Source organism: Peromyscus maniculatus, chromosome 2 (assembly GCF_049852395.1).
Source record: "Peromyscus maniculatus bairdii isolate BWxNUB_F1_BW_parent chromosome 2, HU_Pman_BW_mat_3.1, whole genome shotgun sequence".
Taxonomy (NCBI): Eukaryota; Metazoa; Chordata; class Mammalia; order Rodentia; family Cricetidae; genus Peromyscus; species Peromyscus maniculatus.
The window spans coordinates 168,649,654-168,663,882 of record NC_134853.1 but is presented as its reverse complement, the minus strand read 5'-3'; the positions used below and the strand labels follow the sequence as shown (position 1 = coordinate 168,663,882).

The 14,229-nt window shown below is 46.6% G+C and overlaps 1 protein-coding gene across 12 annotated transcripts in view; it reads left to right on the top strand.

Annotated features, from left to right (window-relative positions):
* The window catches only part of Camta1 (calmodulin binding transcription activator 1), an 862,623-nt gene that overhangs the window by 415,637 nt on the left and 432,757 nt on the right, over positions 1 to 14,229 (top strand). The gene's annotated exons all lie outside the window — the stretch shown is intronic.

Below are 14,229 nucleotides of genomic sequence, written 5' to 3'. Positions count from 1 at the left end.
GCTATGGGGGGCGGTAAGTACATATGTGTGCAGGATATGTACATACGTGTGCAGTGTGCAGATGACCTGCATGTGGAGGCCAGAGGGGGATGTCTGGGGTCTTCCTCAGTGACTCTCCACCCTTTGAGACAGGGGCTGTCCCTGAACCTGGAGCTTACAGATTGTCTAGACCAGTGGGCTGGCCAGCTCCAGGAACTCTCCCATTTCCTTGGCACTTGGTTTGTCCAGCTTCTTATGTAAATGTTAGGGATTTGAACTCAGGTGGTCATGTTGTGCAGTAAGCAGTTTATACACTCAGCCATTCCCCCAGCATGGTTGTTCTTTTTTAAAATATTGCTTTTGCTGTTCTGTATCCCTTGTGATTATAATATGAACTTTGGAATCAGCATGGCAGTGCCCACAGAGTGGTCAGAAGGCATTCAGCTAGGGATGCCTGTGTCACAAAGCAGTGTGGGGAGTTCCGCCATCTCACCGTGAGCCCTTTGGGTCATAAACAGTAGCATATTGTTTATTTGCTCAGTGCCGTGTGTTTTCCTCAGTCCCTGAGTATTCTGTAGTTTTGATGCGTTTGTGAATGGGGGTGTTTTTATGAGTTTCATTTGCTGATATTTCATCAAAGTTACATAAGAGTACAACTGGGTTCTCTGGCTTGACCATGCTTCCTGCATCTTGGGGAATCCATTTATTAGCTTTAACAGGTTTTAGTAGATTTCTTCGGGCTTTCCTCTGTCAAAGATCACGTCTGTAAAGAGACTCAGTTTTTATTTTTTGTCGTACACTTTGGATGTCCACTGTTTTTCTGATGGGAGCCTCCGAAGCCTTGCTGAGCAGAGAGGTGGTGAGAGTGGACGTCTTTGTTTGCTCTTGGCCTAGAGGGAAACCCTCATGTCTCACCTCTCAGGACAACGTAAGCCTCAGAGGTTTGGTAGGTGCCCTTTTAGGGCTGAGGAAGCAATCTTCTAGTGGAAGCTTTTTCTCATCAAAACCTATCAGGCTCTACAAATGCTTCTTCTGTGCCTGTTCAGATTGTCACACACCTTTGTGTTTAGTCCACTAGTTGTGACATAAGACTTAAGTCAGTTTTTAGGAGCTAAACCAACCTTGAGTTCCTAGAATAAATATCATTTACTCATCATTATAATTTCTTCATTACTTATTTGTGTGTGCCTGTGTGTGTGTGTGTGAGAGAGAGAGAGAGAGAGATACACATACACATACAGAGAGAGAGAGAGAGAGAGAGAGAGAGAGAGAGAGAGAATGCACACACAATAAAGAGTAGCTAACAATCTACTCCTTATATATGAATCCATGTACAACACGATTTTTATTGCCCGAGGTCCTCTTGGTGTACACAGAAATCTCTAGACTTATATTCATGCTTTACATCTGCTGCCTTTGATTCTTAGACCTACATCCCTCAGTCCTTCCTCCCACTTCCCACCACTGTCAATCATTGTTGAATTCTCTGTTTCTGTATATTTGGAGGTTTTAGGTTGCGTGTGTAGGTGACATCACTGACATCTTCTGTCAGTGGCCTCTTTATTATCCCCTGACACATACACCATCCATGTTGGGGCAATTGGAAAGACTCATTCTATGTTTAGGGCTGACTAGTATTCTCATATATGTGAACATGTGCATGCACATCATGCTCTCTTTATCCTCTAACAGATGCTCAGGTCACCTTCACATACTGATACTGTGGTTAAGGCTGCCGTGAACATGACGCCTCAGTGTCTTTGTGAAGTGTTGATTTAATCTCCCTTGAGTGTATGCCCAGAAGGAAGATTGTTCGACTCCCTGGCAATACTCTTCAGAGACCCCTATGCTTTACAGCAATGACCATGCCCAAAGTTGTTCTTTTGCATTCTAGAGATGTGTGCTAGGTTTGTGGTTGTGATGACTGTGCGCTTCAGGCCTTTTGTCGTTTCCTGGTCAGCATTTTATTTGTTCTATTCATTATTGAAATCAGAGCTTTGAAGTCTCCAAGGACTGTAGTTGAATTGCCCAACTCGGTTAGTTTTCTTCTTTGTGTGGTTGTTGCTGATATCTGGGGTGTGTGTGTGTGTGTGTGTGTGTGTGTGTGTGTGTGTGTGTGATTGTTACAACCTCCCAAAGAACTGAATGGACCTCTTCAACTCTGTGAGGTGATTCTTCTTGTATCTGGTAACATCCTTTGTTTTTAAGTGTTGAGACACTGATGTAGCCACTCCAGTGTCCTTCCTGTTTATAGTGATACCTTTTCCAATTCTTTTATTTCATTCTTTTTGTATCTTTGATATTGCATACATCTGCTGTGTATTTATTTATTTGTTTGTTTGTTTTTTGAGACAGGGTTTCTCTGTGTAGTTTTGCACCTCTCCTGGAACTCACTCTGTAGACCAGGCTGGCCTCGAACTCACAGAGATCCTCCTGGCTCTGCCTCCTGAGTGCTGAGATTAAAGGCGTGTGCCACCACCACCCGGCCTTTATTTTTACATAGCCCTATGTCACTGACTTTCTCTGTCCCTGAATTTGTAATTTTACATTACAGTAAGAAAACTTTGGTCTATACCCAGATTGTTGAAATTGATACATTTTTCTAGTATTTCTGTAGTTTCCTCTTTTAAAATTTGCAACTTTGACTAACTTGGGGTTTATGCTCTGGTTTGTTGTGAGGTGTGTGTGGATCTAATTTTATCTTTTTCTTAATTGTTAGCATGTTGTCCTAGCAACAGTTATTTTTTTATTATTTTTTTTTTTTTTTGGTTTTTCGAGACAGGGTTTCTCTGTATAGCTTTGCGCCTTTCCTGGAACTCACTTGATAGCCCAGGCTGGCCTCGAACTCACAGAGATCCGCCTGCCTCTGCCTCCCGAGTGCTGGGATTAAAGGCGTGTGCCACCACCGCCCGGCGCAACAGTTATTAACAAACAAACGAACAACCCCATCACTTCCGAAGGGGCTCTCGCAGACCTGAGCATGGCAAACATGGCTCTGGCAGGCCTTGCCCTTCCCAGATTTCCTCTTCCTTGCTAAAAACCAGTAGATTACACTCATAAAGCCAGCCACCAAGGTCTATTCCCTTATTTAGCCACGTCCTCCCCCTGAGGCTGACTGCCAAGGTCCAGCTATCAGAGTATCGAAGTCCAGCAATCAAGAGCCCCCTGTGACTAACCTGATTAACATATCCAATCAAAATCAACCACCTCATCCTAACACAGGGTTTCCCTTTATAAACTCATTTGCCTACGGGTCACGCCTGTCTCCTCTCTGTCCAGAGGCAGTCCTCTGTCCCTCTGGGGCAAACATCCCTTCTCCCTTGTTTATTCACCTTCTCCGTCATCCTCCACCCCCTGTCTTCGTCTCTATTCCCTGCCTTTGTCCCTCGGAAGCAAATAAATCTCCTCTGTGCTGAGAACTTGGTCTTGGGGTGTCTTGTGCCAATCATGGTCCTAGCAGTGGCCTGAGAGCTGCACTTGGTCTACACTGACCTTCCAACTGCAGTTGGGTGAGCACCCACCCTTAGTTTTCTGCTCCACATCTCAGGCAGGGGAGTTGCTGCTTTAATTATGGCTGCCTTGTGGCAGTGTCTGAGAGGAGCTGTGCTTCTGAGACACCAGAGTGACACTTATACTTCTCACTGTTTTTCAAGATATTCTTAAAGTTTATTTTCCTGCATGAACTTTTAGTATTGATTTGTGTAGCTCCATGGATGGAATTCAATTTGTAAATCAGTTCAAGGACAAGTGGTCTCCTTAGGACATTGAGTCACTCATCCAAGAACAGCTCTTACCTACCCATGTCTTCAAGAGCACGTTCATGCTTTGTGTTAGTTTGCACATTTTCTTCTTAGAAGTTTCACACATACCCAGTAAGTTTACTCCTGCATATTTTATCTTTGTTGGAACTGTAAGTGGGATTTCTGCATATTGTTGACTTCTGAAAGTCAGTTTTTATGTCCCCACTTACGACACTGTTCTTGTTTGATCTCTGAATGTGGGGTTTCCCAGGGTTTTTCCTTTTTTAAACCAATATCAACTTCTATCAGTCTTCAAATTCTGTCAATTTCCAGAGTAGCAGATGGTGGAGAAGCATGCTTTTTTAAGACTCTTCTTGAGTTCTTGAGTTATTAATTCCAGCCCAAATAGCCCCTCCCTCTGTGGATGTGGTTTCCGGGGGTTGTGCCTTCTGTAGCCCACTGATTCTTTGGCTGCCCCTGGGGCTCAGATGTAACTGGCTCCTTTTCCATGACTCTGACAGGCGCTTCTACAAAACCTGAGCACTGAGGGCACCTGTGTGTCATGTCAGCCTCAGGACGGGACTCGAGGAGGGAGTTCTGGGCTGATGTGTTCTGATTGGTAGCTGCAGTGTAAGTGTCCACACTAGCAGTCACTGCATTGTGACTGCACCTGGTACCTTGCTGGACTCTGTATAGACGTTAGTGATGGGTAATTCCCAGTTCCCACCAGGAAGGGGCTTTCCTTCTAATTGGAGAGAAGACATGTTTGCCATAGAAGATGACTCTGGATGACACCAGGGCTGCCCAGAAAATGTCTGAGGTGCCATGTGGCTGGTGCCAACAGCGATGAGTTTCCATGCTCATGTAAAAACAGAAGAGGAGATTGGCACACCACTCTCCCATCCCAGCTATTCCAGACTCGAGGAAGCACCACGGCTCAGCGTTCCTGCTTCTCTTCAACAGGTGGGCTTCATACCAACACAAATGCATGCACTGTCTGAAAGCCCCGCCTACTTTCATCCTGCACCACCACCAACAGCTTAGTGGCCACCTTAGTGATGAGGTCCACCTCTAGTGAATGGGTTGGACAATCAACCCTATTCCTAAGTGTGATGAAGCCAGGGGCAAGGTGTCTACAACACCTTGCTCTGGATGTCCTCCCTCATTCCCTCCCCTGACCAAATTCCTGGTTTGTATCCTCCCCTCCCCTCCCCTCCCCTCCCCTCCCCTCCCCTCCCCTCCCCTCTCTTTCTTTCTCCCTTCTCTCTCTGATTCTCCTTGAGGATTTGAGATCTGCTTATAGCGCTCCCCATCTTCATGAGATCTGAGCCCTTCCCACTCTATGCTGAAGGACTTCTCAAAGCCACCTGCCTATCTTCCCAGGCCCAGGCATCCCCTCAGCTAGCAGTTCCCACCTTCTGCTACTAGCCGAAAACTAGGGTGTTACTAAGGGTTGGTACCAAGGTGGTACCAACCTGTGAGTGAGATGTTTCCATGCTCAATCAAGTGCTACCTCATCTATTGTACACAGGGTAGCATATGCATTCAGAAATGGAGTCCCCTTCTCTTGTGCCTGGTCCTGCTGTGGCCAACAGCACATGACGGTGGGTGCTCTTACAGGTCCTGCTGACATCCACGTTGCCTCTGTTTTGCTAGCTCCACTTGTTTTTCTAACAAGGACGCTAGTCCAGGCTGACCACAGTTGGTTTGTTTTTGTGTTTATCCATGTGCACATTCATTTCGCCATCATCCATTCATTCATCGTCAACAAAGATACATCCCAAACCTCACTAGAAGTTCTAGAGTTATGGTCAGCTGAATGGGCACAGTGAGAGCCTCTCTCCCTTTACCCCTGTAGTACCGGGTGATGTTGAGCTTCCAAGAGCTTGGGAAGTTGTTGCTAGAATTCTCCTGTCTGTCTCCTCATGTACCAAAAGACACAGGCTTCATCAAGCAAGAGCCTCAAGAACTCTGTGAGTCCTGGTTGGTTTTTGCCAGCTGGACACATGCTAGAGTCACCTAGGAAGAGGGACCTTCAACTGAGCGAATGCCTCTGTCAGATTAATTAGTGATTGATGAGGGAAGACCCATCCCATGGTGAGTGTCGCCGCCCCTGTGATTCTTGGGTGTATGAGAAAGCAGGCTGAGCATGTCATGGAAAGCAAGCCAGTCATCAGCATTGCTCCATGGGCTTTGCATCAGTCCTGACTCCAGCCAGGTTCCTGCCCTGACTTCCCTCAGCTTTGGACTGTACATTGAAAGATGAATAAACCCCATCCTCCCCAAGGTTTGGTCATGATGTTAATCTAATAACCCAGAACACGTGGTTCCGTGGAGGGTGCCAACCTGCAGGAATCAGTTGGTGTCCGGCCCTCTATGTGTGCTGTTGTGGTTCAGGGCAAAAACTCACGGGGCTCTGTGTTCCCCAAGGGCTGGAAGGAGAGGAGGGATGCCAGCAGATCGGGGAAGAGTATCTGCTTGGAGTAAGTAACTGGATTAAGTATGCTGGGATGAGCCAGCAGAGCTCTAGTCACACTGTCCAGCCCTTCTGCAGGCTGCAGCCCGCGCCCCACACATCATGCTCTACTCTCTTCCCTGAGTGGATCAGCACTTGGGGTCTTTGCAGAGGAAGCTGCACCAGGGCTGGTGCTGTCCGTCTGTCCTGAGCGGGGTCGGAGGCAGAGGTACCATAGCCTACCTGGTCTGGCTGTAGCATAAAGAGCGTTCCCTGTGATCCAAGCCCACCCTCCCACACGCCTGCTCTTACTCACGCCTTTGTTGTTGTTGTTGGAGCCGGAGGGTAATTACCCTTGTCCTTAATAATTGCGTTTGTTTCCTTGATGAGCAGAGAGGCTCCGGAGTCTACACTGTTAAAAGGAGGTTAGGATTAAGTTTCTCAACCTGCTGCTGGTGTGAGGGGGGATCTCCACGCCAATTACTGTCTCCTTGATGGGATTAGTCACTGTGTTAATTGCTACTCAGAAAAGCTGCCAAGTTTGTTGTTTTAGACTTGAGCTTTTAAAATATTGCAGATGTCATCTCAAATGCAAATTGTATTTGGTCATAGAGATAGCGGGTGATCTATTAACACTTTGGGGTTGATTCATATCTGAGGCTGTGTGAGAAAGAGGAGTCTCGCCCTTGGCTTATTAATTGCATCTTTGATGGTGGTTCCAGAGCGAGATGGGGGAGGCGGCTGTCAGGTCTGTTCCTTGGCGCACTCTGAGAGAAGCTGGTCCTCTGTCAGTGACAATCTGTTAGAACTGGCTGGAGTGAAGGGAAGGGAAACCGCAGGCATCAGCCCAAGAGTGCCCTCTATCTGCTGCTCAGCACACCAACTCACGCTGCAATTGTTACTCTCCTTGGGATGGTCACATGGTCCCAGGAGTTCCTCAGTCCTCAGGGGTTTCTGAGTCAGAGGCACCTCTCTGTTTTGAACCAGGAAAGATTGGTCAAAATCAGAGAATTCTGACAGTCTGGCCTTTTGATCTTTTAGGTACTTTAATTTTATGTAATTTAAAATTTTCAGATAAGCTCTAGAAACAAAACAAGCAATTCTTTTATGCACTTCACCCAGATCCCCACCTGTGTGAGTACATGTGTGTGTGAGTGTGTGTGTGTGTGTGTGTGTGTGTGCATATTTGTATGTGTGCAGATGCTATGGGTGTATTTCATGTACACAGGCGTGTGTGTGTGTGTGTGTGTTTATGTACATGGAGGTATGTGTGTGTGCATGGAGGTATGTACACAGGTAGTGTGTGTGTGAGTGTGTGTTTGTGTGCAAGTGCATGTGTGTATTTGTGTATGTGCAGGTGCATGTGTGTGTATGAAGTTGCATATCTCAGTGTGTCCATATATGACAGTGTCATCCTCAGGAGCTGATTTTTGAGACAGTGTCTCTCACACATTGAGTTCATTAATTGTACTTGGCTGGCTAGCAAGCCATAGGGATCCACCTGTCCACCTCTCCAGGACTGTGATTACCAGCATTCACCACCATGCCTGGATTTCCTTTTTTGCATGAAATCTAGATATCAAACTCAGATCCTTGAACTCACATGGCAAGCTCACTACATGTAGAGCTGGTCCCTAAACCATGTTTCCACCTTTGTGTGTGTGTGTGTGTGTGTGTGTGTGTGTGTGTGTGTGTGTGTGAATGCACCTGAACATTTGGAAAGAAAGGTTCAGACATGACACTCAGTAATCCAAAAGATTTCAGTGTGTACATCCTAAGAATTATAAGTCTCAAGCGCAACCCACTGCAGTGGTCAAAAATCAGAAAAATAAGCCTGAGGCAACATAGTTAACCAACCCATAAGCTTCACTCCTGTGTCCTTTACAGCAAAATGCAATAAGGACAGTATTTACTAATGCTTAGCACCTGTTCCAGGACCCAGCCAGGGTCTCTGTGAAATACCTATTCATCTGGAAAAGGTCCTGTGTCGCCAGTGACACTGGCACTTTTCAAACTATTCATTTACTTCGACAGCATGTGTGCTTGGGCACCACATGTGGCCAGTGCCTGTAGAGGTCACAGAAGGCATCAACTCCCCCGGGATTGCAGTTACAGGCAGTCGGGAACCAAAGTGTGGGCTCTGGGAACCGAACCCGGGTCCTGTGGAAGAGCGGCCAATGCTCTCACCCACCGAGTCATCTCTTAAGCCACAGCCCAGCATTTTAAAGGCTTTGGCCGAGTGGTCTAAGGCGCCAGACTCAAGCTCAGCTTCACTCTGTAGTACCCACTTTGCTGTGGGTCACCAGGGGCTTCCGTATGCCAACATTCAGGACGTGCCTCTTTAGTAGAACCCACACAAGTCACTCAGGGTCGTTCTATGTGTATTGGGTTCAAAGGTGCCAATATAATGCAACCTTGTAAAGATGGCGTCTGCTCATTTCTTCAGTATAAACTCAATTGTTTTCCCCTTTGCAATTAATTCACAGTTCGGGGCTATATAAACACCTTATTTTTCATTAAACTTTTGCCCACTTATCTTAGCTTCCATTGATGATTCTTATTGAATCAATTATTCTAATGTCTGCCAGATGGTGATTTTGCTAAATTTGCTTGTTGTTTAGTGTGCCCTGCCATATTGAAGGGCTTGTGCTGCCTTGCATTATTTATTTATCCACTTGTTTATTTATGTCCATCTGGACTCCTGGATTCCTATCTCAGTCAATTTTGGCTGCTTCACCCTTTTGATAAATCTCCAATATTTTCTGCAACATTTTTACTTGATTTTTAAAAATATCTTTTTACTTATATGCCTGTGTGTATGTGTATACCTCTCTCTCTCTCTCTCTCTCTCTCTCTCTCTCTCTCTCTCTCTCTCTGTGTGTGTGTGTGTGTGTGTGTGTGTGTGTGTGTGTGTGTGTGTGTGCACATAGAGTACAGTGCCCATGGGGTCCAGAAGAGGGCGCTAGATTCCCTGGAGCTGGAGTTACAGGCATTTGTTAGCTGCTCAACACGAGTGCTGGGAACTCATTTCCCTCCAAGAACAGCCAGTGTCCTTGACTGCTGAGCTGTGTCTCCAGCACCCTCCACAACATTATATTATAAAAATCTGTAAACATGCAGAATGTGAAGAGGTCTTACTTGCTTTGTTACAGGGCTATTAATCTATCCATTTTTTAAAAAAATTTCATCTCAAAGTGAGTCAAACTCATCTTTCATCATTAAACAGTTTGCCTGTTGTACTTTTATCTGGAGTTCAAGTGTTGCTGATGGTTCTTTCGTTAGGCAGACTCTAAATATGGTGAGAGTGCAGATATTGAGTAAACTTGATAGGTTTAGATCAGTGCATGCTCTTGTGTAACTGAAACCCCATCAGGGTGCAGAATGCTGTGGTCACCCCCTACAATTCTTTTCTGCTCCTTCTTCATCAGGGTGTCTTCAGCAGCAGCTGCTGCTGTTCTGCTCTTGTTCCCAAGATGCCCCCTACTGGTCCCCATAGGCACTGCACTCATGTTCACACACACACACACACACACACACACACACACACACACACTTGGAAATAAAATACATTTTCAGAGAAAAAATAAAGAAAAACCTTTATTGCAAACTGCTACATATTTTCCTATAGGTAACTTGGTATTACAATGTCTCTGTTTCCCAAGCACACTAATGGTGTGAGCTTAGTGTGGTTTGGTCTGTTCTCATTGGTCTGTGTGGTTCTGGAGGATGTGTGGTCTGTTAGAAGATGAGGGATTTTGTGGCCATCATTATCTTGACTATTGAATAGCATCTTACAGCCTTTTGAGAAACTTCCTACAGCGACATCAATTTCAAATCCAGCAGTGATGCAGGCCTGTTATTAACAAGGCCTTTTGTACTAATTGAACACAGACAAGTCTTAAGGGCATGCTTGAAAGGGATGCTCTCTCATGCAGGTTGAGTGTCTCCCCTGCGACCTCCTTGACACCATGGTACTGCTCTATTCCCTGCCCTTTCTTACGGCTACTCAGCCAAACGATGTGGCATTTCCAGTGACTGCATTTGTAGGATCATTCAAGGAGGTCATTGGCATTGTAGCATGTTGGAAAGAGAACATTGTGGTTCAGTTGTGTGACATGATGTGACTTTAGTGGGCTGCGTATATGTGTGAGTCTGTATGTTTGTGAGCCTGTGATTCTGTGTGTGAGACTGTATGTGTCTATGTGTGTGAGTCTCTGTGGGTCTTCATGAAGGAGACTCAGTGATGTAATGGTCTGACTGTTTGAGTGGCCCTGGTTCTGTGCGATGGCAGTGGGAGGTAATCAGTTAAGTGAGGTTATAAGGCAGGGCCCCAGGGACAATGGGATTAGTGTCCTGATGAGAAGAGGAAGGGATTGGAATGCATGGCTGCCCCACTCTTCCTTCTGCCTTGTGAGGACACAGTGAAGTGAGGTGGCCATCTGCAGACCAGAAAGAGGCCTCATCAAGAAAAATCTCTCAGGGGCTGGAGAGATGGCTCAGGGTTTAACAGCAATTGCTGCACTTGCAGAAGATCCGAGTTCAGTTCCCGACATTCACTGGGCAGCTCACAACCACCTGTACCTCCAATTCGAGGGAACCTGACACCTTCTTCTGGACTCCACTGGCACTGCATTCATGTGCCCACACACAGGCATGTATATATGCGTGTATATAAATTTAGAAAAGGAAGGGGATGAGGATAAGAAGGAAGATCAGGAGGGGGGATCTACCAGTCCCTTGATCTCTGACTTCTATCCTCCAGACCTGGGAACATGTGCCTTTGACCTGTGATCCTTTGTTGTGGTAGCCTGAGTTCCTTCAGACCCTGTCCTGCCATATTTCAAGAGCAGTTATGAGACATCACCCAGAGTCCAAGCCTAAGAAAGACTCATCTGCTCATAGCTGGAGGGTGGGGGATGGCCCACCTGACACTCAGATGGGGATTAAGAAATGTATGGAGTGGGTGACTTGGGTACCTTTGGTTTGAGTTGCCATGGTAGAAACTCCAGGTCCTTCAAAGGACAAGACAACCTGTAAAGTGCCTTATGCTTCAGCTCTAAAGGGACAAGAGGAGAAGCTGGGCATGCTGGGTGATTCTAATCCTGCTGGTTTTCTTCCTTGGGTTCTTAGATCCCGGCCCAGCCACCTGCCTTCTGGCTGATGTCCCATTGACAGGAGCATCCTGATTACTGAACACAGCTCCTTCCTTCTTGGAGGCCACTGAGAATTTTGTTACTTTCTATCTTTGTAGTAACACCCATCCTCTGTTGTTCTCTGTAAGTCCATGAAAAGCAAAATTGTGTGACTTCCTAGGAACACATGAATAGACAGACAGATGTCTAATCACCCCAAGGTCACCAACAGACCAAAGAAATTCAGCCAAGTCTGTCTTGTTGAACCAATGAGCTTATTGGGGTCACTTAAGGGGATAGGCATGAGGGTAACTTATCTGAACGTGTCTGACTTGGGCAGCAGCATCACCACAAGCATCTCAGACAAGTGACAACTCACAAAAGCTGCATTCTCAGAGCTCACTGCACAACTAGCTGGCTGCTCCACCAATGAGGTGCTCTCCTCAGACAAGGGCTTAGTCTTGTGTAAGTGTGACTAGCTTTCCTAGCCTGGTAAGTTTCTTAAGATTCCGAGTCTTGTGCATCTCCATCCTCCTGAGAGGAAATGTTTGAATTAAGAGGACATAGCTCCACAACACTCCACATTTTCTGCCTTGTACATCCCCCCTTTTCTTCTGTAGTGCTCCCTCAGCCTTGGAGGGGAAGCCGTTGATACCTGATTATTTCTTCTACCAATGGCTGAGAATTGGGCCTCCATGTCACAGCAGCAGTCACTCATTCTCAGCAAGTAGTTATGAGTCTCAACAGTAACCACTGACCACTGAAGAAAATAAGTTTCCCTCCACAACTGAGGCTGACAGCAGCAGCAGTCTCTAGGTGTGAGCACACAGGTGTGGAAGGCAATTCCACATCACATCCCTTTACTAAAAAGAGCAACCGTGGCCTTACTAGGGCCTGTGATCTCTGTAGCCTTGATTTAAAGCACTATATGTTAGTTTCCACCATGGAGTGAACCTTAAATTCAGTCAGAAAACAGTTGGTTTCACCTACAGTGGTCATACCACTATTGCACCAGCAGACACATCTTGCCTGACATGTTGACAGCATGTCACGCAGGAGATCACTGCTGTGGGATCACTGCACATCTACTCCTGAGGGAGTCACCTTTCTCGGCCTGGCTTGGGGCTAAGGGAGAGTGGGGCCACACTCTTGCCTGCTGTGCCGTCACTCAAGCCAGCTCCCCATTTCTGACAGTCTCTGGCAGACACACTGGCCATAGCTGTTGCCTCTCTGTTGTCCATAATTGGCTCTGACAGCGTCCTGAGCTGAGCGAACAGTCGTTACAGAAATGTGTACAGTATACCCAAGGAAACAGCTCTCCACCTCGGTAGCCCTGTCAGCCCTTCGGTCACGTGGGGTTTAGCAGCTTCCAGGGGCCCAGCAGCACATTTGACTCATCATCAGTTTTTTTTCCCTGGGAGCTTGGACTTGGCACAAATCTTTGAGTGGCCCGGATGACTCCTTTGCCTGGCTTGCCATCTTCCTTCCTCCCTTGGTTGCCTTGGTATTTGATTACGTGCTGGTGCATCTGAGACTTGTCCATCTCATAAAGATCTACCATGGGCCCAGAAAAGCCACCAAAGCTCAGGTCCGTCACAAGGCCCCTGATGAATTAACTTCTTCTCTTTAATATAGTGCCTTTAGTTACCCTTCTAGCATTTCATACACATGTACAATACATTTCAATTATATTCACCCCTCCCTCTAAACTCCTCCAGGATGTTCCCCATTCATGTTCTTACCCCATTTCTTTAAATAAAAAACAGCCCTTTGTAGCTAGAGTTTTTCTGCCTGGCCCACAGTCAGGACAAATCTCTCTCACCCACAAGGCTCACAGCTGCTCAGACCCAACCAAGTAAACACAGAGACTTATATTGCTTACGAACTGTATGGCCGTGGCAGGCTTCTTGCTAACTGTTCTTATAGCTTAAATTAATCCATTTCCATAAATCTATACCTTGCCACATGGCTTGTGGCTTATCGGCATCTTCACATGCTGCTTGTCATGGTGGCGGCTGGCAGTGACTCCTTCTGCCTTCCTGTTCTTTTATTTCTCCTCTCTGTTAGTCCCGCCTATACTTCCTGCCTAGCCACTGGCTAATCAGTGTTTTATTTATTGACCAATCAGAGCAATTTGACATACAGAACATCCCACAGCAGCCCACTGTGTCTAACTAGTGCTCCCATATGCACACAGGTGTCCATGGGCGTGTGGCCAACCTACCAAGGGCCACGCCTCTAAAGAAAACCGACTCTTCCTGCCCCAGCAGCCATCAGCACTCGGAGCTAGGGACGGAGGCTCCCCTGCCCTTCCCATCCTTGCTCTACTGTCGGTTGGCTTGGTCTTGTGCAGTCTTGTGAGTTCCTGGGTGCAAGGTCTTGACCTGTCCGGATGGCGTTGCTTGCTCTGCTCCTTCCTAAGCTCAGGCTCTTCCAGTCTTTCCTCCATCTCTTCCCTGCGAGTAACTTCTAGTTAATTTTCCTGCGATCGCAGCCCCATCCAGAACACTGTCTTCTGAACCCTCGGTGCCCTCAGAAATACCTGCCCTTCCTCTGTCATCTGGTCCTGGATAGTAGTCATGGGAACCTCAACTGGTGATACCTGAGTGTATCTAATGGCTCCTATGAGCCTGTCCAAGGACTGAGTTCCTTTGTATTGTCTCGGAGTCTCCAGCTTTTGTCTGAAGGAGTAATGAATACAGCACTCAGCTTTCCACTCCCACAGCACTCAGAGTGAGGCACCCTGTCCCACAGACTCACCAGCCAGTCTGTGAGAAGTTCTCATTTCTTTTTGGTTGCGAGTCTTTAAAGGCTGAAGCTTCTCTCCAGCCCTCTCATTTCCCTTTAAAATGCCTTCCCCTATTCACATAGCTTAGATGGAGAACAGTGCTGAATGTCACACTTTCCCTGCTGACTGGGAAAC